Here is a 24300-nt window from a genome sequence, read left to right as displayed (position 1 = left end):
CTAAATAAAAAGAGACCTGACTTGCAGTGTTTTCTGATTTCTGTGGTGAAAATACCCCACTATGGCTGATCACAAGTCACTGAACATGGGGTGGGGAAGAGGTGTGTGGTAGCATACTATTAAATGGTATTTCCATCACACGAGACATAAATAGAAGTAAATAACCTCAAGAGAGCACAGGTAACAGTAAAATGTAGTCAAATAATTAGAAGTGATGTTTTGAGTATCTGTTATTTTTTATTTTTAATATCATTTCTTTAATTAAGTTTATACAATTTAATTTTTAATAATGTCTATGTTTGACAACCAGCTTAAAAAATTCCTGAACCTTTAAGAATCAGCTCTCACGGCCTGGTGCGAGCTGGCTCTAGCACACCACTGAAGAAGCCATTTCCTGTGATTGGTGGGATCAGGAAGGTAGGTTGTGGTCTACACCCCCTGTGGAGGAGGGCGCCTTGTGTCTGCGTGCCCGCAGAGGAAAGGCAGCCATTTTTTCTTTTAGCTCAAATTACTCAACACCACCTGGTCCCATCATTATTGGTATTTATGTTAATAGAAGGCTTGGATGGGAATAAAATACTCGAGTCTTTTAATAAAAAAGCTGGGAAAAATGTAAGATTTTCATTGTCAGAATTATTCTTCATTCTTTAGTTTTCTGTGTCTGTCTCTCTTGTCTATTACGTACTCTCAGTTAAACGGTAAAAGGAAAGAGGTTCTATCTTGACTTCCTCTTTGGCAGTTTCTATAGTCAGTACCTCCACAAGCCATTCTAATAGCAGAGATAAGCTATTTACATTAGTTTTTCTCAACGGGATGTATCGATAATGAATGTGTAACATGAGGTAGTAGCTGTGTTCCTACAAAAGAAGATGAACTGGAATCTTTTAAAATTGTTAGCATACGTTACCAACTGAGGTAGTGAAATGAACAGCATGCAATGAAAGAATCTGGTGCAACTAATGGCAGGGTTTTAAATGCATTTTTGTTGAACTTTCCTGTTACTAAAAAGAAAGGGAGAGAGGGTGAGCTGCTCCCTATGTTACTATTGGAAGCTTATGGGTACTATTACTCAAGCATTTTGAATAAAGTAATATGTTAAAAATATAATTTATTTCTTTGGGGGAATACAAGAGATCTCTAGACACATTCATTTAGATAGGTTGACAAAACTGCTGGTGTGCCTGGTTAAGAAGAAAAATTGGGCATATTTTGTGTATAACCCTTTGAGTATTAATTCTGACCAGATCACACTGTAAATAATGTTAACTGTCATAAAGTAAACACAGCCGGGGTTTGCACCATATGTTTTATAATTATTTTTTGCAGCTTCTTTTTTGTTTGTTTGTTTTTACTGAAATGGAACCTACTGATAGCTCTGTGAAGTTCTGTTTATATAAAAGTAAATTACACTTGTACTTTAACAAACTTGGCTTCACGTCTCGAGGCAGTTTTTGTTTAAAAAAAAATTAAATGAAAGAAAAGCTTTTCTCTTCCTTCTTTTTGCTATTCCTCCAGAAACGGAGTCTCAAACAGAAATCTGCTGTAAGGTCTTTGTGCCGGTTTCTTGTTTTTGCACATGGGAAGGTGATGCCTTTGGAATGCCACCCAGAGCAGGGAATCGCCTAACCACTGAACTCGCAGAGGGTGTTTGGCTTAAGTAGCCCTAGAGAGGCCTTTCAGACTGAGGCTGCTGTGGTCTCTTAGTTTGTTTTTGTTTTTACCTTCCTCCTTGCGAGTGTTTAACACTGTCAGAAGTAAAAGCTCAAAGCTCCCTTAGAACATTTAGGTAATTTTTAAAACTGTTATTATTTTCATAATCACCATCTCCTCTTGATCTCAGGGGAGGCTGGGAACCCTTGATCGTCTTTAATAGAGCATATGCAACTGATAGTGCCAATAGGAGGTGGGTGGCAAGTTTCGTAATAGGCCAGCCTCCCCCTGCCCCCTCCCTGCTCATTGCTAAATATGTCTCTTGGCAGATCTGACAATATCCGTAATTATCAGGCACCAGGAGCCCTGACTGCAGAGCTGCTTCTGCATGACACCTGTATAACTCTTGCTCTTCTCTGCACCTTCTCGTGCCTCGGCTTGCTGGCCTGCCTCATGTCAGAGCAACAATCTGCCGTTAGTGAACTCATTTCTCTTCTCGTCAAATTCTCAGACACCAGAAGTTCTGCCCATACAGTTTACAACATACACCATGGTTTGTGTTGCAACCTTTCACACAGTAGCCATTTCATAGACTTTGGGGAATGAATGAGAAAGTTAATGCAGACGGTTCTCTGGGCATTGTGGTTTCCATTTCCCCAACGTTAAGAGCCTTTCCTCCTCCTGACAGATTTGCTTAGCACGCACGATATAATCTTTTCTGAAAAGCTCGTCTTGATCATTGTCTTCTCTTCTAGACGGAGAAAAGTTTGCTCAATTTTTATAGATGACTAAGAAAGAGAATCTAGGCAACCCCAGTGGACTTTCATAGCGCTTAGCAATTCTCATGGAAGGGGAAAAAAGTAGAGAAACGTACAATGATCTTTGGAACTTTTGTTCATTTCAGTAAGGTAAAGATATTGTTACTAAATTTTGTAGGTGGAAGAAAACTTTAGGATGAAGCTATGTTTAGTGAGAACACCTGCAAAGAGAAGAATTGCGTAAAAGAAGAGGTGAACAACTACGGCCAATTTAGCGGTTCATGCCTATGCATGGTCCACCTCGGAAATGCTTTAAAAATCTTTGTTTTTGAGGGAAAGGTCATAGAATTTGGGTCTGGGTGTTTAGTCAAATGTTTGTGGAAGGTCAGATTAAGTATAAACTTTTCTTTCTTAGAAACTTTGGCAGTCTATCTTGTGAACATTGTACTTGGAAATTACAATGTAATATTTATTTATAAAATTTTATTCCACTAAACAGTTGGTCATTCTCTTCTGTTATAAAGGTTTGACTGGACCCTTTTCCTCAATTAGAAAGTTAGGTAAGATAATTTGAATGTCAAAATATATCAAGCTTCTTTTTAAATTTGTGTTGTTGTTTGTTTATGAAAGTAATACAAGATTGATAAAAAAATTCAAACATTGTAGTAATATATAATTCAAAAAGTGAAAGCTATCCCTAGCCCCTTCTCCCAGAGACAACACCTATTTTAATTGTTTGGAGTACAGTCCATATATTTTCATGCATATATAGTACTAATTAATTCTTATTGTTAATTTTAATAAAAGTAGATTCATTCTCTCTATATTTTCTTATAGCTTACTGTTAAAATTTTTCTTTTTTTAGTGAGAAAGATTGGCCCTGAGCTAACATCTATTGCCAGTCTTCCTCTACTTTGTATGTGGGACACCGCCACAGCATGGCTTGATGAACGGTATATAGATCTGCACTTGGGATCCCAACCCGAGAACCCCGGGCTGCCAAAGTGGAGTGCATGACCTTAACCACGACGCCACTGGGCTTTAAAATTTTAATAATCTAGTCTGTGACAGACCAATAAATGACCTGTCCCCCCACCCCCCAGATATTCATGTCAAATCCCTGGAACCTATTAATGTTATCTTATTTGGAAAAAGGTTCTTTGCAGATGTGAAGAGATAAGGAGATAATCCTGGATTATCTGAGTGGGCCCTAGATGCCATCATATGTATCCTTATAAGAGAGATGAAGAGAGGGGTTAGAGACAGACACACAGAAAAGGCATGTACAGAGGAGAAGGTGATGTGAAGAGGGAGGCAGAGATTGGAGTGATGTGCCTGCAAATGAAGGATTGCCAGCAGCCACCGGAAGCTAGGATAGAGTCATGGAACAGAGGCCCTCCCGGAGCTTCTGAAGGGAGCACAGCCCTGCCAACGTCTTGATTTTTGACTTCTGGCCTCGAGAGATGTGAGAAAATAAATTTTTATTGTTTTAAGCCCCTAAGGTTGTGGTAGTTTGTTACGGCAGCTGTTGGAAACTAATACAGGCCTCTTTCCTTGTTGGTATATATGGATCTCATCCATTCTTTTTAACCTCCATATCATTTTTCCATCGTCTAGATGCACCATAATTTATTTAAGTAATATTTTATTTAAAGATAGTGGGGTTGTTGCCAGTGTTTTGACTTTACAAACATTGTTCTAAGAAATATCCTTATACGTATGTATTACTGTGTATGTTTCAGTATTTTTGTAGAATAGGTATTTGGAAATAGAATTGTCAGGTCTATAAGTAGGTATTTACAAAACAATTATATTTTGAATAGGTGATACACGTGCTGCTCAGCTACTCAGTTACCCACCTCAGATGCAATCTCTTTTATGAGTTTCTTGTATTTGTATATCTTTACTGAGATAGTCTATAATTGTGTGCATATAAAGATTATTTTTTCTTTTTTTACACAAATAAATGAATGGCATACATAGTTTGGGCATTGTATTCCTTGCTTTTTTCACCTAACAGTTATCGTGGAGGGAAGGTAAGAGTAGTTGCATTTCTTACAGTTATTTATTGAGTGTGTTCTGTGTGTTCTCCAAAAAGTTTGTACTAATTTTACTCCATTAACAATATATGACTTCATTTATTTTCTAAAATAAGACTGGTTCCTTAATATCACTTTTTCTTTTTAATTTTTTTCTTTCCTTCTCTTAACAGCTCTTGTTTCGTAGTGGTAGAAAAATACATATGGTCATAGGAATTTTCAGATCCTATAGAAATGAAAAATATAAAAATTTGTTGAGGATATTTATTCTCATAGATTTTCATCTCAACGTTTGTTGAGCTTTCAGACTTTTCAGAACAGTGACTTAAGAAGAACAACTTCCACTGTTGATTTTCTTAGTGAGATAGTTTCCATAGTATCTGCTTAGTTTATGGTCCAGAGTCTTGATAAAGTAGCTTTAATATTTTCATATCAAAGTGGCAGGTCTCATATTTACTCATATATGAAATATAGTAAAAATTATATCAAGTAGTATTCCAATAATTTTATTTTTAAACCAAACTTCTCTAGTTTCTTTTTCTCTTTGAAGTTTTGTTTTGTTTTGTTTTTTCTAATTTTGCTATTCCAACATGACTCTTAATCTACCCTCATTCCCAACTCCAGTTTACTCTTGAAAATGCAAGATGTGTTTGGCATCTGTTCTGTTGTTAAAGCCCTCAGGAAAAATTATAAAGCTGTTCTTGCAAATTCATCATTATTATTAAGAACCATAATTCGCTTCATGGTTATCTTAGCCTTTCTCTGCCTTTTATCTGACTTCTGGGATGACATTGCCTTCCTAGGTAAGGCAGCATTGCGAAGTCTCATCTCTCCTGCCTTAATTTGTAGCGATGCCTTGCATTTGGGTGACAGGCAGTTGTTCGTGCTTGAATAACCCAGGATTTGAATTCTACAGTTTGTGGCATCCATGTAATGTTTAGCAGTAGGTACAGCTGTTAACTATTCGCTTATAAATAATTTTTTTCCCTTCTCAACCTGTCTCCCAGGTAGTATACCTGTCACCATTAATAACTCTTCGGCAGCTCCCCAGTGATTTGAGCCATCAGTTGTCTTTCACGGAGGAGTGGTGCTCTGGCCTGATACTGAAGCTTACGTAGGTTCCTTCAGCCATTCAGTCAACCCCAGCAGCCGCATTGTTTTGAGTCCCCTGACTGCAGGGAAGTTGTGTTGTTGGGCTTCACAGGCAAGCAACCGAACACCTCATACAATTTGAGAAGGTGGCATTGCATTTGGGGCCATAGATGATAAGACCTCCCACTTAGACCTCACAGCAGGGCAACAGGCATAGATGGAGGCATAGGAGATGGGTGATGGAGGTGACCAACAGCAAATACAGCATTCCTGTCTCTTTGATGCTACACCTGCATGTAACTGTTAGGGCATCATCCATCATCCTCTGATGTTTTCAAACTTGGGGTGGTATACTTGATCTGGCTAGTGGATCCATCAGGTGTGGCCTTCTGCCTATATCTAAAGCTTAAGAAGGAGAGACAAGTAGCTATAATTCAGAAGATGGGAACTGCCCCCTAAGAAGCCCTTTGGCACCTGTGTGGTTCCTCCATTTGGATATGTGCTCACTTACCTCCAGTGTCTCTGCCTGAAATGGGCTGCTCCCAACAGCTCTCCAGGCAAATTCCTACCTGCCTGTAGGTCTCAACTTAGGCATCGCTTTTCCAGAAAACTGCTACTCTTCTTCGTATTTGGTGTTGACCGTACCACCTCAACTGCCCACATGGCAATTTTTATTTATCCTGCAATAATTACCTGTCTACTTATCTGTTTCTTCTACTAGATTGTAAGTTCTTTGATGGATGGTTCTTAATGTTGTTTGCTCTGTCCACATTCTAAGTATATCATAGAACTTCAATACATTTATGTTAAGAGAATGGAAGAGTTTATTTTTATGAACTCACTTTCCATTGACATAGCATGGTCATATCAAGAGGGAATTCAAGCCATAAATTCTGGGCATATACTGTCTACCATACACTGTGCTAGTACCGTGGGTACAGATAGGAAAACATTTCGATTGCTTAGTGCCCTTTTAGTGAGTGACTAATGCCCTACATCTCTTTGAGGATATGTCTTGGCAGTACAGAGTTTCTTCAGACACAGCTCAGGAAATGGCAGAGAGTAAGGTATCACAAGGCAAAAAAACCATTAAACTGTATCTGGAAAGTAATTCCAGTATTTGTGAACACAAACTATGATTTTAAAATAAGTCCTCCAAGGAGGTAAATCAATTAAGTATTATAGTGGTAAGATTTTCATTTGGAAATGGATTCATTCTCCAAATGATATTTGCTATTATCTCACTGAGTGTAATGAAATAGAAAATGATCAAATTTCTATACCCAGAACATTGCCATAAATACATACATATATATACACACACATGCATTTATATAATTTGGGTATAGAAATACCCCTCATATATACATGTTATTTATTTATTTATAATTAAATGCAGTAGCAATCCGAAAAGACCAAAAAGAATAAGAATCCTAAATTTTCAAGGAGGCTCAGAAACAAACAACAACCCAGAATGAAGTCTTCTAATTTAGTTTTATAAGCCTAAGTGCAACTGTGTCTATAAGATCTTACATTATTTGATAGCTAGAGTGATGGAAAATATTAAGACAAATAAAAAAGTATTTAATTATAAGTTCAAGAATAATAGACCCTTGATTCTGCTATATAGACATTTTTGGAATAACATATTTTAAAAAGAAATAGATGCCTTCAGTAAGAAAAAATAAATTATACAAAGGACTACATAGTTGAAAGTAAGGCTTTGATATTGGGGTACAGTTCTGGAAATAGTCTATGCATATAAAGCACACATATGTTTCTGTTTGTTTAATAAAAATGGCGAGGGAGGATAGAATGAGCACATTTTTCGCACTTTTCATTTTTTACTTAATAATATATCTTATAAACAATTTCACATCAACACATAAAGAACTACCTTGTTCTTTTTTAACAGCTGTATGGTATGGATGTACTATAATTTATGTACCTATTCTCTCACATACTGATAAACTAGGTATTGAAACAAATTTTTTGATCTTTGGCATTCTGGTAGGTGATGGAGATAAATAGTAGTTTAATTTGCATTTCTCTTAATGATGAGTGAGGTTTAATATGTTTTTATGATTATCAGTCGTTTCTGTTTCCATTTTTCCAAAATGTCTTTTCAAGTTCTTTATACAATTCTAATCTCATTGTAAATCTTTTCTCTTACTCATTTTTAGCACTTTTCTATATCTTAAGGAAATTAGCCTGTAGTCTATGTTGTAAATATTTGTTCTTAGTTGGTCTTTAGCTCTTTACTTTTTCATTTGTTTTTACCTTGCAGATTTGTTTGTTTGTGTTTTTAAGTTTCATATGGTTTTATTAACCTTTGATTGGCTCCTGATTCTTGAATCTGGCTTAGAAGGATCTTCTAGTCTTCAAGACAGTTGGAATGGTTCATATTATCTACTAGTATTTTTATGTTGTATTTGTATTCAATGAGTTTGTCTTATTGAATATAATTTTTCAACGAGGATTTTTATGTTTCTTGAGGTAGTGAAAGTAAGTTGTATGAGGGTTATCTATTTTTTCATCCAGTGGGGTATTATTTTAATGGCATTTGATTATTTAAAGTATGTGAAACATCTTTAAAGGATTGTTACATGTACAAACAGTAGAGTCCTAGTCAGTAAACATGTTATTTAATTTAAACTTTTAATAATTTTTAGGTACAAGAGTGTATATTTAGAATAAGAAGTCAACCCAAAAAACAGAAAATTACTGTAGTCATAAAGATTCAGGCCTTTTTCTTCTGAAATCTCCTTAGGGAATTTACCAGAAATGCTTACGTAGAAATCCTTTCTGGTTGCAACCTGGCTTCCCCTCTCCACCTAGAATGTTCTGTAAGTCCCTGAAACTACTAAAGTCTTGGGCATATGAGGGACCTGAGGCTCAAGCCTCATTAGTTCTCTGGTAAATCTAGTTCTGGGTGTCTGGCAGTAGATCGTGCTCTGTATGGTACCTCATTACGATTTCCTAAGTCATTAGCATCCATGACCCTCAGCCCCAGGACTGACAGCCATGAAGGAGTCATCAACTCTGTTCCTACTGGCTTCTTTGTCATTTTATTTAATATTATTGTCTTTATCATGATTCACTTCTCTTACCCTCCACAATATTGTCACCTCAAGGGCTCACCAAGTGATAAAGAGAAAAGGAGGAGATTGAAGAAGCAGCTTAATTCACAGCACATACAGTGGTGTTTCCATGGGTTTTTTTTTTTTCTGGTTTTTAGGTGAAGCTAAAATCAGAGTTTTAAAATAGTACGGTTGTTAAGAGATCCTTTTAATCTCTTTTCTATTCTTTGGCTAAAAAGTTTATACATTTCTTATCTTTTGTCATACTTTGAAGAGAGTTTAACAGGATTCATCCTCATAATTGTTTTCCAAAGCAACTTGATGACCTGACTTCAACCTCTCTCTTTTTTTTTTAAAAAACTCTTTCCATGTTATGTTTCCGAATGGAGCCAGTCTCATTTGTTACTGCTTTGCGAACATGCGAATAGACATTGAAAACAAGAAGAATTGGTACCCATGTTCTCTCTTACCGCCTCTGCTGCCATGTTTTTTTCGCCTTTCTCAGTTTCCTGATCGAGTGAATAGTTAAATGACGGCCTGAGAGTGAGGTGGGAGTGAGTTCCTGGGGCATTTGGCTTTCTTTATGGGACGTAGAGTCACTTTTATTTCCCTGTATGGTTTTGGGCTTGATAGGTGATTTTATACTTTTCTGGGCAGCTAGGGGTTAAAAGAGAGTTGGTGGTTTTGAGTTTTGGCATTTTTCAGCTGCTCCTCAGGAGAATATAAAGTGCCTGTGGAGTGGGTCCAAACCAGTGGATGTTTAAGAGAAAGGAAAAAAAATATTAGCTGAAGAACATTCTTAGGCAACTTAGTTACCTTCTGTTCCATTAAATGGATAGAAAGGAGAATACGCTTTATAGTTTTTAAGTTTAAAACTCTTAAAAAAAAAATCCCAAACCCTAAAAAACATGAAATGACCCTCAGGCCTATTGGCTCCCGCCATTTAGTTTATCAAGTCTCTGTCACACCCTTCCCCCTCCACGTAAAAAATCCAGAGGAAAGTGTGAAAAGCTTCAGAACATCTCCTTTATGCCAGTTCAGCCTTTTAGTCGTTTGCCAGCACCTTCCTCTCTTCATATGTTTCTAGCTAAGGTCTAACATGGAACAAAAACCCGACGGCAATGGAGACCAGATGCCGGTCTTTTCTTCTCTGTCACTTGGCTGCTGAGCAGATGGAATTTATATCAGTCGGGCATGCTAGGAGGAAGAGGCTGTGGCAGCCAACATGTGGGACTGGGGCTGAGTGACATTTCTGCTAATGTTTTGTCCTTGTAGAACATTATGCTTCCTCTTTGCTTATGAGCTGTGGTTTTCCTGACTCAGACGAGGTTCCAGCTCCAGCTGGAATGGCTGTCGCTCTTCCCCTCTGCCCTTGCCCCCCTTTTCGGGGAGCGCTGGGAGCTATGGAGGAGCAGTGGGGCCTGCACAAAGGAGCTCTTTATTAAAATACCTGACATCTGCATGCAATGCACCAAAATCATCGCAGCTGAAGCAGAGGAATACGCCGGGCATAACCAGTCACTTTTTGTCTAGTGCCATGCGCTTGTTTGATTTATATAATGAGTGAATGCCTCTGGCAAAAGAGGACGTTGAGCATGTTATTGGAGGGAGGGAACTTTTTAGTTTTTTCCATGAGCCATTGTCACAGACAGGCCTAAAATATGAGTATTTAAAAACAATTGTAGCCATCCGTAGATTTCTTGCTATAGTTTAGAAACGTTTGCTCATACCCACCCCCCCACGTAAGATAAGATCAGAAAACTCGGTTTGACATGATATGGAGTTTTAATGTCTGCTGTTGGTAGAAAGTGTTACTTTTAACGAATCTTATATTGTCAAGAATCTCTAGAAGAAAAACAAAATACGTGTCTAGAAAAACAAAGGCACACACATAAAAAAGAATAGTTGATGACTTTCTAATTCTAGTCCCCTCCCTCAGAAAATTCATTACCTTTTTCATGTTATAAGAAATATGTATACATGCACAGCTTATATTTTCCACTCTAACGTTGTAAACCATTTACATTTACCTATTTATGGCAAGTAAATAAGAAAATACCACCATGTGAGTACATTATTTCAGAAGGCACTGCAGTTGTCATGAAATTGCTGCTTACCCTGCAAAATTATCAACTACCTCCCATTCCTACTTCGTCAAATCCCTTATTTCTTGGTGGAAATTTGACTTGGGGTTTTGATTTGGTTGCCGAGGGATTCAGGGAGGGGCACCAGGCGCCTGAGTTGGAGGGAGATGGAGCCTCCACTACTTTTGTCCCTTTTTTTTCAAAAGGCAGCTTCTGGCAGCTCTCTTCCGAATACATTGGCCGTATATATCGTCTCTTGAGTCTGCTAGAAGACTCCTGGGGAAGTCCGGCCGTTTCTTTCTCTTCAGGAAACCTAAACCCTGCCCCTTTGGCACTTTGTTTTTAATGATTCTGGTGCCTGGGGAGTTCCTTCTTGGGTCTCACTTCTTGGTGTGGTGATGGGCCCCAGAGCTACCTTGTAATGGAAGGAAACCCATGTGGATGGGGTAGAGGCTAGGGTAAAATACTACTATTAGAATGTCTGGAGAGAGTACTGATTGAGTCTTTCTTGGAGAAAATTCTTCAAAATTGCCATGGACCTCTGTTTTTCTTTGCTATTTTCCTACCCATGCTTGGGCCATACTGAGCACAGGACTTCTTAGCTATGAAGACATTTAAGTAGCCTGGTGTGAGGAGCCGAGAGTAACGCGGCATACGCCTGCAGTGTGTGCAGGTACAGTGGGATCTGGAGTCACAAAATACAGTTATTGCTCAGTACGCAAACTTCAGCTCTGTGCTCAGGAGTGAAATAAACTCAGATAAATTATTTAGATTGGGCTGTTTGGATGAAGGGAATCTCCCTTTGTCTACACTCTCTTATGTGCTATTCAGATGATGTCCTATCGCTTGCTTTCCAGACTCTTGCCTTCTGAACCGTGATTGTCCAAACACAGGAACAAGATAGATAGTAAGAAATGGCTGTACACCCGGTACATATGATATTCCAGAGGAATGGGAATCTCTTGCTAGTTCAGGTTGAACTTACACCGGTTCTTTTCTTGCTCATTTTTATACTTAACCGTTTATGCTTTTTGAAACTTCAGCTTCTTCTTTCTTGTTCAAGATTTTCTTCCTTGCTTCTCTCTTCCTTTCTCAAAATCATTCATATCATGGAGCACTGACCTTCCATGTTTCCTTTCCTGTGACCCTTATGTCAGGAATGCTTCAATCCTGAAGAGCCCAAGTGTCTTCTGGAGGTGGCGTTTTTGGGGTGGTGTTGAATAGTCTGGGATGATTGTTCTACTCTTGGCTCAAGATCCCACCAAGATTTCAAGCATGGCAAATGCTTCCTCATGGTCCTCCTGGAACTCATATGCATGAGCACATTTAACTGGAGGGGAAAGGAATCGACTTCATCCTGTAAAAGGTTAGGGTAGGCAAATTCTATGGATATCTGTCCTTTAGACTTCCTCAAGGGGGATTCTTGAAGATAATTTGATTTGTTCCCAGGGATTTGGACACCAGCCCCACCAACAATGTCTGACTATCTCTGTCCTCTTTTGAGATGAGAGTGCTTTAGCTCTACCTAGAAGGACACAGTCTTGGGTATTATGTGTCAAAGTCTAGTTCTGTCTCTTACCAGATGTACGAATTTGAGCAAATGACTTAACCTCGATGAACCTCACTTTTCCCTTCCGTAAAATATAGATAATATCTGCCTCACAGGGTTGCAAAAAACAAACAGAAAAATGGAGATAATGGTAGTTGAGTGCCTGACAAAAGTAAGAACTCCACTAGTGGCAGCAACTGTTGTCGTCGTTGCTAACAGCCACAGCAGCCTTGGCTAGCCTTCTGATCTGTTCTCTTTACGTTTGCTGGATTAGCAGCATCCCCAGGTCTAACTAGAATGTGCCGTACCTTGAGTCCAACCACTTCCATTAGAGCTCGTTAGCCACTACAAAGTAAGAAACTCAAGCAGAAGTGACGTTGCCTATTCCTGTCCAAAGAAACACTTCTCCTCTTTGAATCCCTACATCCTAAGAGGGAGTTACCTCCTACGTCTGCTATCAAGGATGATTTGCTGCAAAAGCTCCACCCCACTAGAAAGGGTGAGCGAGTTTCCATCTTTTGAGACTTTACATTGGAGTCTTCAAAGTCCTTGTCTCTTTGCCCTTGATCCCTTCAACTAGGGCCGCACCTCAGAATCACCCTGTATTGTCCCCTTTGTTGGTTGCGTCTTGTACTGGGATTTATTATGCAAATGAAGGTCACACCTCTGAGAGACAGAGACTCCAGTCACTACTCTCTGTTACTTGTTTTTTTTTTTTTTTGGTGAGGGAGATTGGCCATGAGCTAATGTCCGATGCCAATCTTCCTCTTTTTTGCTGAGGAATATTGGCCCTGAGCTAACATCTGTGCCCATCTTCTTCTATTTTATATATGGGACGCCACCACAGCATGGCTTGATGAGTGGTGCGTAAGTCCATGCCCGGGATCCAAACCTATGAACCACAGGCTGTTCACTCTCATGAAGTAACAGGTGGGCCCTATTAACCACTTTGTTGGTGTTCTTTCCAGAACAGTCAGCATTGAAAAGGATTTGGTAGAAAACCTGGCATGAGATTTTGTGCCAAATGCCATTCTAAAATTGGTCTACAAGTCTCAGGTATGGTTGACAATTATGCAATTATCTACTACATTGATCAGCTTAGAAAACTTAGTACTCTGTGACTTCTCCGTCCTCTTTTTGAAATCAAACTTTATATGGTCATATCAAGCCTACACTTCACTTTGTTTATATAAACACCCCAGACTGACTTTCTTTCAAAAATGAAATAAATGACATGATTTTTTGTCTCCGCTAAGCTTTGGAGGAAGGAAGTACACTAATGAACGTTACGCTGCTACAAATAAAGTCCACTTTCCATCACAGGACATCAGGTGAGGTGTGTACATTTCTTTCTTTCTTTCTTCCTTCCTTGCTTCCTTCCTTCCTTACTCCCTCCCTCCCTTCCTTCCTTCCTTTCTTCGTCATTAAAATTAATTTGTCAGTGTAAATTCCAGTTTATAGGATTTTTTTTTTCCTTCTTTCTCTCTTTCTGTCAGGGACTGCAATTTAAAACACATACTCGTGGTTAGAACTGGACTAAAGTTGTTGGCAGAGATATACTGATTTTATCACAAAAACTTTGTACAGTAAGGTAAATATTAACAGTAAATGCCAGTATTTCGGTGTGTACTAGCATATCCTTGCCTTTCATTTCACTAAGATTGACTAACATTTAATCGCCTTGCCTATGTTAAAAAAGGAGAGGAATTACCTTATAGGGATGGGTAAACTCCCGAGCTTTCTCAGCCGTGAGCCCAGCCAAGTTGCCCTCCTCCAACCAGTTACTTCACTCCTTACCACACAGATCCTTAAACACAACAGTAAATAACCCTCAATAAATTTGCATCTTATCTCCATCTAAAGACACCACCATCATTAGGGGGGAATGTTGTTAGTCTGTAAAACCTCAGTCGGTTTAGAACAACACAGCAGTATCCAACCTTCTTGGCTTTGTCTGGATATTGTTACTGCGTTGTGTTGCTGCTGCATTCCTGGGTGCCATTTACAGAGTGATTTCTTAAACATCGGTTGTGTCACAGTGCGACTGACCAGTTTAAAGCAGGTTTGCTATTTTTCCTCAGAATCAAAGAAACCAGAAACATCTAATTATCGTTTACTTCATTTAGAATTAGAATTGCATGATTATCTTACTACCTTTGGAATAAGTATGAAAGATGCTTTTCACCTGACAAATTTGGCATTTTAAAACTATCTGGGTGAATACATCTTTTTATTTTTTCACTTTTTTATTAAGGCATAATTACAAAGTCTTAATAGGACATTTCTTAAATTATTTTGGATTATGGGAATAAAAAGGAAAAGGAAGCATACTTGTTGAACTGATCTTGTTTTGTATGCTTCTTTGTATATTAAGACTGTATATACTAGGAAAAACTGGCCGTTGGATATAAATAAAGAATCTTAGCATTCTCACCCTGTATCCTGGTACCAGGGTGCCTAGATACGTAATATAGACATTGATGATAAATAAGTAATGTTTATCTCAGTTTCTATAAGATCTCATGAGTTGAGACCTGCGTAATTGTTCTCCATTATAAACTCACTTCTTTAGAAGACAGGATGAGTGTGTTTAGATTTTTTTAAGTTCCCCATAATCATTGGGGCACCTAAGTATTTAACCTGCAAAAGCACCTCACAGTACAGATACCCAACGTAGCATCACAAGGACATTGCCATACCAGCCCTGTCTTGGTAGGATTAAAAAAAAAAAAATCCAAAAAACAACACAAAGAAAATGCATGTTAATGTGGCTGAATATTCATTAGAACCCTGTGGCCTGGGGTTGGAAGCACAGCGAGGCTGTGTGTTTACCAGGCCACCCGAAAGGCAAGAGGGCATACGGCACTTATAAACAGTGGCGCAGCACAGGCAGTGTTGTCTTTGAAAAGTTTTCATTTTCCCTTGAATCAGCTACAGTCTCTTACTTAAGGTCACTGCAGTTTGCAATCTTTGGCAGAAGGCTTCTTCCTTTTTTGGTAGTGGCAGTCTGACTTTTTTTTTCCCTTTTGGAAGTGTTTTCCCCTCAAACTGCCATTATCTTCCAAACCTGTTTCATGTTATCATTGTCAGATGCCTCTTCCCTGAGTTTCTTAGAACAAAATGTGATGATATACATATATATATGAAATTTTTTAAAGCATGGAATTGAAAGTCATATGGTTATGATTTGAGAATGTCAAGCTTGATTTTTTTTTTTCAGAGTTAAAAAAAAAACAAAACCCGTACCTTTTTCTCTGGGCAGTGAACTCGCTGCAGAAACATCAAAGAGAATGTGTACTGGATCAAGGTGATTTTTTTTCGACCACATCATTGCCAGCTGTGGTGTTTATGATTAGAGGCAGGCGTTCCAGACACCTCTGAGTCCTCACTAAGCGTCAGATCTTTAACAGGATCCATCCCAACTGAGTGACACTAAACAGACAGCCAGAGGGGAGTTGGTGGGATAGAAGAGGGAAGGGGTGGGGCTGAGGGAGGCTTGGTGCCTGGTGCACTCGCCAGCCAAGCTATATAACAAACTCAGCTAATGCCAGGCTGCAGGCTGCCCAGAGGCCCTGTAGCATGCCTTTCAGTGCAGCTTTCATTAGCCAAAGGGATGCATCAAGCCCAGCAAACACAGCCATTGATCCTCTCTCACTGGGTGCAGGGATGTGCAACGTTCAGGTCACAGCCCAGTTGGCTTTGAAGCGGCTCCCTTTCACACTGCTGACAGCCACAGACTGCTGGCTTCCAGGAGCTGAGACAATTCCCTCTCGGATCTCCAGGCTCTGCTCCATGCAGCTAACTACATGGAATTCCCTCTGGATGTTGCCTCCACTTGCAATATTAACACATATTTACTAGTCGTGTTGATATAAGAATTCTGCAAATAGCCAGCAGTACTTTAGCAGTGCGTGGAAGGGAGCTCTCGTTCCCGCCTTCTGTTCCCTTCTGGGTCAGTGTAACTGCCAGGCAGTTTTGCTGGTCTCAAAAACCAGAATATGCTGCTGGAACCAAGAATCAATGCAGCGGGTTTGGAGTTGAATATTTGGGAATTATTAATCTCAAGATAATAAGGCTTATTCCAGTGAAGAAGGAATTGGTTTGATTGATAACTACTTACTTGTTCTTGAGTGTGAAAGAGTATTTTTTTTTATTACCAAAAAGTGTCAAGAGATGCATCATTTGCTAACAGATTCTTGTGACTATAGAAATTAAGATCCTTTAGAAAAAAAATGTTATTACAACAATTTAAAAACAAACAACCTTGCCTGCCTATTGGTTGAGAGGACAGTGTGATTTGTGTGTTAACTCAAAATATCTAAGAGATGAAGAGGAGAGGAAATATATGAATTTGATTTCAAAGAGGGATACAGATAATAGATGGCTAGTACAGAGCTGCTTTTAAGAACATCTCCTTGATTACCAGTATTTTGTTTTTTCTTTTTTTAAAGAATTCTCTGAGCAATGAGATGGCAGGGCTGGGTGAAAACCAGTGATGAAAATGTGTAAGATTCTGGCTTTCACTCCTCGTTTTGCTCTTCCTGCTCTGCAGTCCCAGGTCCTCCTTCCTTTTGTCATCTTCCCAAGTGACTTTTAGCTACTTGTATCATCTCCAGTAGTGTTTTGGTAGCTGTCCTCCATGAATGGTGGAAGGCACATTGACTCTTTGCACGGAAGGAACGTGCAAGTTAGTCTCAGTAGGTCTCGGGATTTGTGGTCTGGGAGCAGTGGAAGTAACTCATCACTTGAACACCAAGCGGCTCCAGAGTGATGGGGTAGACCTGCCTTGTTGGCCGGTGGTACTTCACTGAAGGCTTGGACCAGAGTGTATAATTGGGACTCATACCTTAGTGGGAGTTTGGGGTACAAGTTGCCACTGGAGAACTGTGATATCCTACTATCATCTTACAGAAGAACGTGGCAGGAGATGTCCGCATGTATAGGCAATTCCTGCTCACCTTGCTAAGAATACTCTGGCCAATATTCTTGAAAAGAGTATTAGTTTTGGACTTTTCACGGAGGCTAACCTGTCGTCTCATATGGTGCAGTCAACCAGAGTGAGATGGAATAGTAACACTTTGAATCCCTTGAGTTTGATAATCCTTAGGAAGTTTTCCTTAGGAAACTCTGAGGTCTTTGTTCTTAGTATTTTACCTGTAGCTCTAATCACTGACCATCATTACTGCCCTTCTTTCTTCTGAGTTGGCTAACAGTCTTCAATATACTGTCTGTTCCAGAGGCTGACTCTTGCACAACTCTGAATAAAACTAGCATCTTGCCGAGAAGATTCTGGTTTTCTTCCTGGGCCTACTCTCCTCTCTCTGTTTCATGATACTTGAGGAATCTCTTGATTATTAGGAAGCTTTTCTCAAGTCTTAGATCCTCTTCTTCATAAAACTTACCTCCTTTAATAAGATTTCTAGAAATTTCTAGAAATTATAGAATAAGGAGAAAACAATAACTAAATAATATTCTACACCATTTATTTGTATAAACACCTTATTTCTTCATTCAGTTTGCTTTTTAAAAGTTTATCTTATATGAAGAAAGTTAATTATGCTTTTTGCCAGTGCTACCCTTCCCTAGGCAAATATACTCACTAATTAATGTTTAGGATGATTTTTTTTCTTTAATTAAAAAAATAATATTTTCACATAAAACTATTCATAATAGTTTTTTATAGATACCCTTAAAACATCAAAGTCTTATGGTGTACTTAAGCTATGCGGTTGTCCATGAGCAAACATTGCAAGTAAATGTATAAAGTAGAACAACAAAGTAGTTTTATTTGATGTGTCTCTGTCATCATGCAACAGGTTAGTTCAATCAGTTGTTTATTTAATTACATTGTTGCCCAGGTTCTATTTTATTGTTCTCTTGACCTTTAATAGTCTTCAGAACTGCTCTGTGTCAGCATTATCCCATTTTACAGGTTTTGCAACGGAGGCAGAAAAGGATCTCATTAATTTGATTGTGAGTTTTTGGCTTGAAGATTATTATTACTCAGGATATTTTAGTGTCCTCAGTAACAAAAACTTTTTTAATTGCTAAGAATTTTATTTACCACATGTTGAAGTAGCATAGTTTTAAAAAGTGCTCACTTCTTCCATTTGAGAGAATGAATGTTACATCAGCAATTTGATGATCAAACAACCTTTCATTTTCCCACCACTTCAAGGAAGGAGAAAATGTTTAAATATTGAGGAAGAGAACATTTGTCAAGTTTTCTTCAAAAAATGAGGTGTGTGTGTGTGTATGTGCTTGTGTGTAGGTAGATCAATAGATTGACTTAGAAATAAAAGTAGGTCCCCCATTAATCTTTGATTCTGTTGTGAATATTTGCATTAATATCATAAATATCATCACAACAGTGAGATATTTCCAGAGAACACTGTTGATTGAATTTGAAATGAATGTTTTAGTGGGTTATTGGCTGGCATCAACACACGAGGACACACACGCTTTAGTGTGGTTGCTTTGTGCTTGCTTCAGTAAAATATTATTATTTGTGTAATGTGGGAAGAAATAGCTTTGTTTACTTTAGCTGCAAGAAGACGTGATTTTTCTGCTGCTGGAGTTAGATTGAGTAAATTTACTGATGTCTATTAGCATTTCCAAGAAAGCATTTACATTAAATAAGAGTCCGTGTGCTGTTAGCTCCTAGTTTTACCCTTCCTTCTCTCTGCCTTTGGTGGAACAAATGGATGTGTCCTAACAGCCCCCAGGTTAAGGGTCTGAAAAAGTCTCTTAATGAGACCTTCATACTTGGGGTCATCTGGAAGGAAATACAGTACTTTTTGCCCATATAAAATCCCACAGCCACTCCCCAAATTAACAACAAAGTGAGGCTGACTAGCTCAGTGAAATTTGCAGTTCTGTCACCTCAGCACCAAATACCACCTCTGGCAATGACTCACCTGAAGATTTCATCCATCACTCATTGATAAAACTTGATAACGTTTGTAGGCCCGTTTATTCCCCTGGAATTTCCTCTCCACCCTCCCTCCCCAGCCTGTAATATGCGTAGTTTGAAGAGGAGGAAGTGATTCAAAAATCTGTGAAGACTTAAAACACCTATTGATGTCCAACCTAAGAAGAAGAAAGTAACCCAGTTTTAGACCTTGTATTTGAAGAGCTGGTGCAAACATCTGCAATATGTGTAGCTCTGTTGGGAGGCAGTGAATTTCCCTGAGTTAGTGGCGTGATGTACACCGAATCTAAGAGTAAGGGAGAGGAGAGAGTGCGTGAAAAGATGTCAGACATCTCTGGGAAAAGTTGTTCCAATATCGAGTTGCTGTGCTTCCTGCCTTTTCATGTGCTAATTTCATCACACAGTGGTGTTAAGTGGGTCTCCCTGCTCTCCTTTCATAACCAAGCGGGAGACTTTTCTTTTGGTCTCTGTTGTGCACCAGCTAGGCAGAAAGGAAGGCAGGGTGAAGGCCTAGCGGGCTCTCCACCCAGTGAGGCAGCTGGACGCTTGCTCTTCTGTAAAGATGACTGATGACCTGTGGATAAAAACAAGTGGGCGCCGAGACCAGCTTCTCGAAGACAGCTTGAGTGGATGTGTGGCTTGAGCTTCCTTGATCAGCACAGGTCTCCATGACCTTGGCATGTGTTGTGACTCATAGCCTTGCGAGGATGAATTGTTCCTGAACAGTTCCTTCGACATCTGAGGCACAAACAGGTCTTTTTAGTCATTTGTTAGACACCAGAGGAAAAAAATGGTCTAACCCATTGAAGACCTGAAAACAGACTTGAATATTCAAAAATAATGCACACTTCAATTCACCTTAAATTCAGAACCCCAAATCTAGACTGTGAGGAAAGTGCCAGCTGATCTTTACAGGTTAAAAACTCAGCCAGGTCACTTCTGTTTCTTAGAAATGTGTAAAAGACCTCTCTGTATTTCTCCCTTAGTTGTTAAATGATAATAGAACTTTGAGCTTTGGAGCTTCTTTTAAAATAGCCAGTAATGCTGCTTTCTTTGGCCAGATGATAGTTTTCCTAAACAGAAATTTGATACATTTGGGAATGTCATGCTTTAGTATGGAGCCCAAAAGATCTACAGCAGCCTACAGAATGCTTCTTTACTCAGGTTAAAGACTCTGACTTATTCTCATTTTAAATTAAGGATCAAGGTCTGTTCCTTTTGCCATATCATCCTTGTTGTCTTTAATTTTGATGGATATCCACAAAAGAGTCTGTTGTTCCATTTTAGAAAACTGTGAGGAGGAATGGAATCCAAATGTGTCTCCTACCGATGGTGTCAGTGAGTTTATTGAGTAACTTATGTGTGCAAGGCCCTTGCTACTGAAGATTAGAGACATTGATGTGTTTCCTGTCCTCCAGGTCTGTAGAGCAGCTGTCCTGGGTGAAATGGTTATAGTACGTTTACCAAAATCTATACACCAATAAGTAGAAATTTATATGTTAGAATTTGAGGATTTAAGTGTAGAGGTGACCTATAACGAAAGATACCAGGGCCAGGTGGCTTCTTTTGAAAGATGACTTCTCAGAGGAGGTGTGACTAGTGCCAGGTATTAATGATGCTAATCTGGGTGATATGTGAAGGTGAAGTGGGCATGCTAAGTGAGGAGGTTTAAGATGTGCAAAGCGTATACAGGTCAGAGACATAAACTCTTTCATGAGCAGAAGGATGGAAGAAAAGCTGACTGTTGAGAAATGACCGTGTTGAGGGGGAGCTAGTGTAGTGATGAAGAGTTTGTGTTTGGGCCCCGGGGCAATAAAGAACCAATAAGAGCTTTGAGCTGTAGAATGTTGGGATGAAAATGTCATAGCAGGAAAATTATTCTGGTAATAATGCGTTAAATAAATTTAAGTGTGAAGACTGGAGGAATTCAGTAATCTAGGCCAACACATAGATGGCCAAAATAAAACAGAATGGATGGTGGTGTAGTGAGAGAACCTTCAGGAATTGTGTTGATTTGTACTGAGTGTTAGTGGTGAGAGATGTAAGGACTATGTCTTTTTTTTGCTTTGTATTTTTAATTACAAAATGTTAGTGATTTAGTTTACAGTTGCCCAAGTATGTGGCAGGAATCCTACAGACTAAAACCTATTTAAGAGTTGACTGATCTGTTGGAAGATGTCCATGATGATCAAATCCAAGATGTCTTTCACCAGAAATGGTAAGGCTCTATTGAGCAGAAAGAGAGTAAGCCTCCTGTGAGGTTTTACAGCTGAATTAAAAAATTTGTTACTATGCTAAACTGTGGTTGCAGAAGCAGTGCAGACTTCTGTTGTAGTAATTAAACATCATATCCTGGTGTTACCTGTCTTATGTTTTATCTCTCACTAGACTGTAACTTCCTCAGCAGCAGAGAAACTATTTCTTGTGTTGATATCTTCTGTGCCTAGTGAAATGCCTGAAATGTAATCAATATTCAACGACTAAAAACATTTATAGAATTTGCATTCTTATTGGTAGTGAAATGTTATAATAATGAAGCATCGTCATGCGTGGTTGTATAAAATCATGCATGGTTGAATAAAAGTAACTCTGCTTTGGAAAGTTCTAGTTAGTTCAGCCTCTTGGAGCAAATAGGAAGATATCCTCAGTTGTCTTTGGAGTTAGACTAATGCTGCGTAATTAAGGTCCATTTGCTCATCCAACCTGCTATGAGCAAGTTGTTAAATAGGAAGCATACACGAAGGAAACAGATACCCTGCCCTCAAGAAGCTTGTAGACTAGCAGGAGAGATGAGATATCTCCATAAATAACTACAATGCTAGGTAGAAAATACTAAGTACAATACGGGATGTCTGGATATAAAGTGCCATGGAAGTTCTTAAAAGAGGAAAACGTTTTTTCCATCCCAGAAGGTCGAGAGAGCTTTATAGAGTTTACTTTTTTTAAATCTGGTCCAGCAAGGGTACGTAGGATTTCAACTTGCCAAATTGCACTGGGGCAGAAAATCATGCAAGCATCGGAAACAGCAGGTAGTTAGTTTGGCTTGAGCGTGGGATTAAGAATAGTCACAGGAAAGAAGCTAGTTCTCTCCAGGACTTTTCCTGATAGATGATGATTGTCCTTCTGAAGGTCTTGTGAGGTCCCATCCAGGGCCTAGTGGGTGGTCTCCATTTACTCTCACGTAAGTATTTCTGTGACTTTTCCAAAAACTTGTTATGTGCATGTTAGAAGTTGGCAAAATTCAGTATGATTTTTTTTTAAACCTACACTTGACTGTTAAAAAGGTAAAAACTTTTCTAAGAGTTTCATCCAAGTTTTAATAGGAAAAGTTTGTGATAGGTGTTTAAAAGCTTTCATGGACCAGTATCTGTGCCAGTTCTTCAACTGGCTTTTCAGAGTCTCCTTCTTACGAAGTCTTTGGAATAAAGGTGAAAAGAGCTACCAGAAGATACAGTTACACTGTTTATTTGGGGAAGTGTTTCTGGTTGCAGTACTCCAGAATTTTTGAAGAGATTGTAAATGTGGTTAATGAGACTTCATGTACCTGTAAATACCCATCCTACAAATGTGCTAAAATGAGACCGTGGCCTCACAGCTTAAGAGACTGAGTTGTTCTGCTTGGGGTGTTAATACTGTGATGAATGCTGAAGTGAAATTCAAATTACCTCATTGAAGTTCTTGGCACTGTGATTAAGGGGCGAATTTAGAGGAGGGAAGTATCTTAGATTCTTTTCTTTTGGTCTGTAATATTACTGTTACTGATGTGGGATGTAGAACCTTTCTGATTCTCTTTTAAAAAGTTTTCTCTGTGAACTTAAAACACTGTTTTCTTTCAGAACAGCTTTAGTGTTTCAAACTTAAAATCTACTCTCTTTAAATCCGGGCTGCATGTTCATCTCCCCTCCCCTCCAGGCACAGTTTTCTCTAGATCTTGGTTGGCTCTGAATCCCGGGAGTTAAGACAGCGTAGCTCCTATAAATCAGGAGACAGCTTCATTATCAAAGTTATGTGTTTTCACCTTCATAGATAGCCAGTCCTGGTGTTGGTGCCAGGCCCTGCCTTATCGTGTAACCATCAGCACTGCATACTGGAATGTTCTTTGTTTGGATTATTTACTTCTTCTATAAATAAAGATTAGAGTAAAAAATGTCAGCGCTGGGGCCCGAGTGGAGCTGACTGTTACTAGAAATTCGCAGTAGCGTGATGTGGGATATAATTTGCTACTCATGGGCAGGAGAGCACTGCCTTGGTATTTATATCTCAGTTCTTTGCTGAGGGTTTTACACACTTTATCTTGTTTAATCTTCCCAATAGCCCTAGAAGATAGGTTCTGTTCTTCCCATTTAACAGATGAGGAAACCAAGAGTCAGAAAGACCAAGAATATTGCCCCAACTTATGTTGTAAGTAGCAGGTAATTAGGTTGCATTTGTCTTCAGTGTCTTCTCTTTTACCAACTACACTATAAAGGAATTCCAAAGACAGTCCTTTTAAAAATAATGTTACCTGGAGTTTGAGCTGCTTGTAATCATTAGATGGTTCTACAGTTTTCGACTTAATGTTACTTGATCATGATAGGAAAACATTTTTAGGATTGAAATTTTACTTATTCTTAGTTTGTATAAAGGATGTAGAGATCACTAAATTTTATCCAATCTTTGAGCTATCCTCCAGTATTTTGAGAGTTAGTATCTTTCTTGCAGCTTGTAGAATCTCATTTATTTAAGAATCTACATTTTAATCAGAATTCAGGAAAGCAGCAGAATTTTCATTGACCAGGCAATTTTGGACGTAAATATATCACAGAAGCTCATCGAGCACCTTGTTATAGTTTGGATGTAATTATGAAAGAGGGAGACAGTTCTTTCAGAATATTTGGGCTTGATACATATAATCCAGAATTAAAGCAGTTATTTCTAGAACTTCTAAGAAGTTTGATTCTCAGTAAATTGCACAAATTACTGCTTTTCTTTTGGAACAGGACTACTTTACCATTTATTTTTGTATATATTTCCACATACAGTGCAGGCAGAGCATCTTCATTTTGCAGATGAGGAAACTGTGAATTAGAATAATGGGTGATGTTGCTAAGATGATATCTAATAGATGCAAGTGATGT

At 38.7% G+C, this 24300-nt stretch overlaps 1 protein-coding gene across 17 annotated transcripts in view; it reads left to right on the top strand.

Annotated features, from left to right (window-relative positions):
* BNC2 (basonuclin zinc finger protein 2) overlaps positions 1 to 24300 on the top strand; it is a 414875-nt gene that overhangs the window by 313873 nt on the left and 76702 nt on the right. Inside the window, exon 1 of one of the 17 annotated variants that reach the window (XM_087444643.1) lies at positions 12986 to 13583. The exons of the other annotated variants lie outside the window; for them this stretch is intronic. The gene's annotated coding sequence lies outside the window, so the exon portion shown is untranslated. Of the gene's footprint in view, positions 1 to 12985; positions 13584 to 24300 lie in introns of those variants that run through there. 17 annotated transcript variants of the gene reach the window in all.

This window comes from Ceratotherium simum, chromosome 20, assembly GCF_057802395.1.
Source record: "Ceratotherium simum simum isolate JZ-2026a chromosome 20, ASM5780239v1, whole genome shotgun sequence".
NCBI classification, from domain to species: domain Eukaryota; kingdom Metazoa; phylum Chordata; class Mammalia; order Perissodactyla; family Rhinocerotidae; genus Ceratotherium; species Ceratotherium simum.
This window is presented reverse-complemented; position numbering and strand designations above follow the sequence as displayed.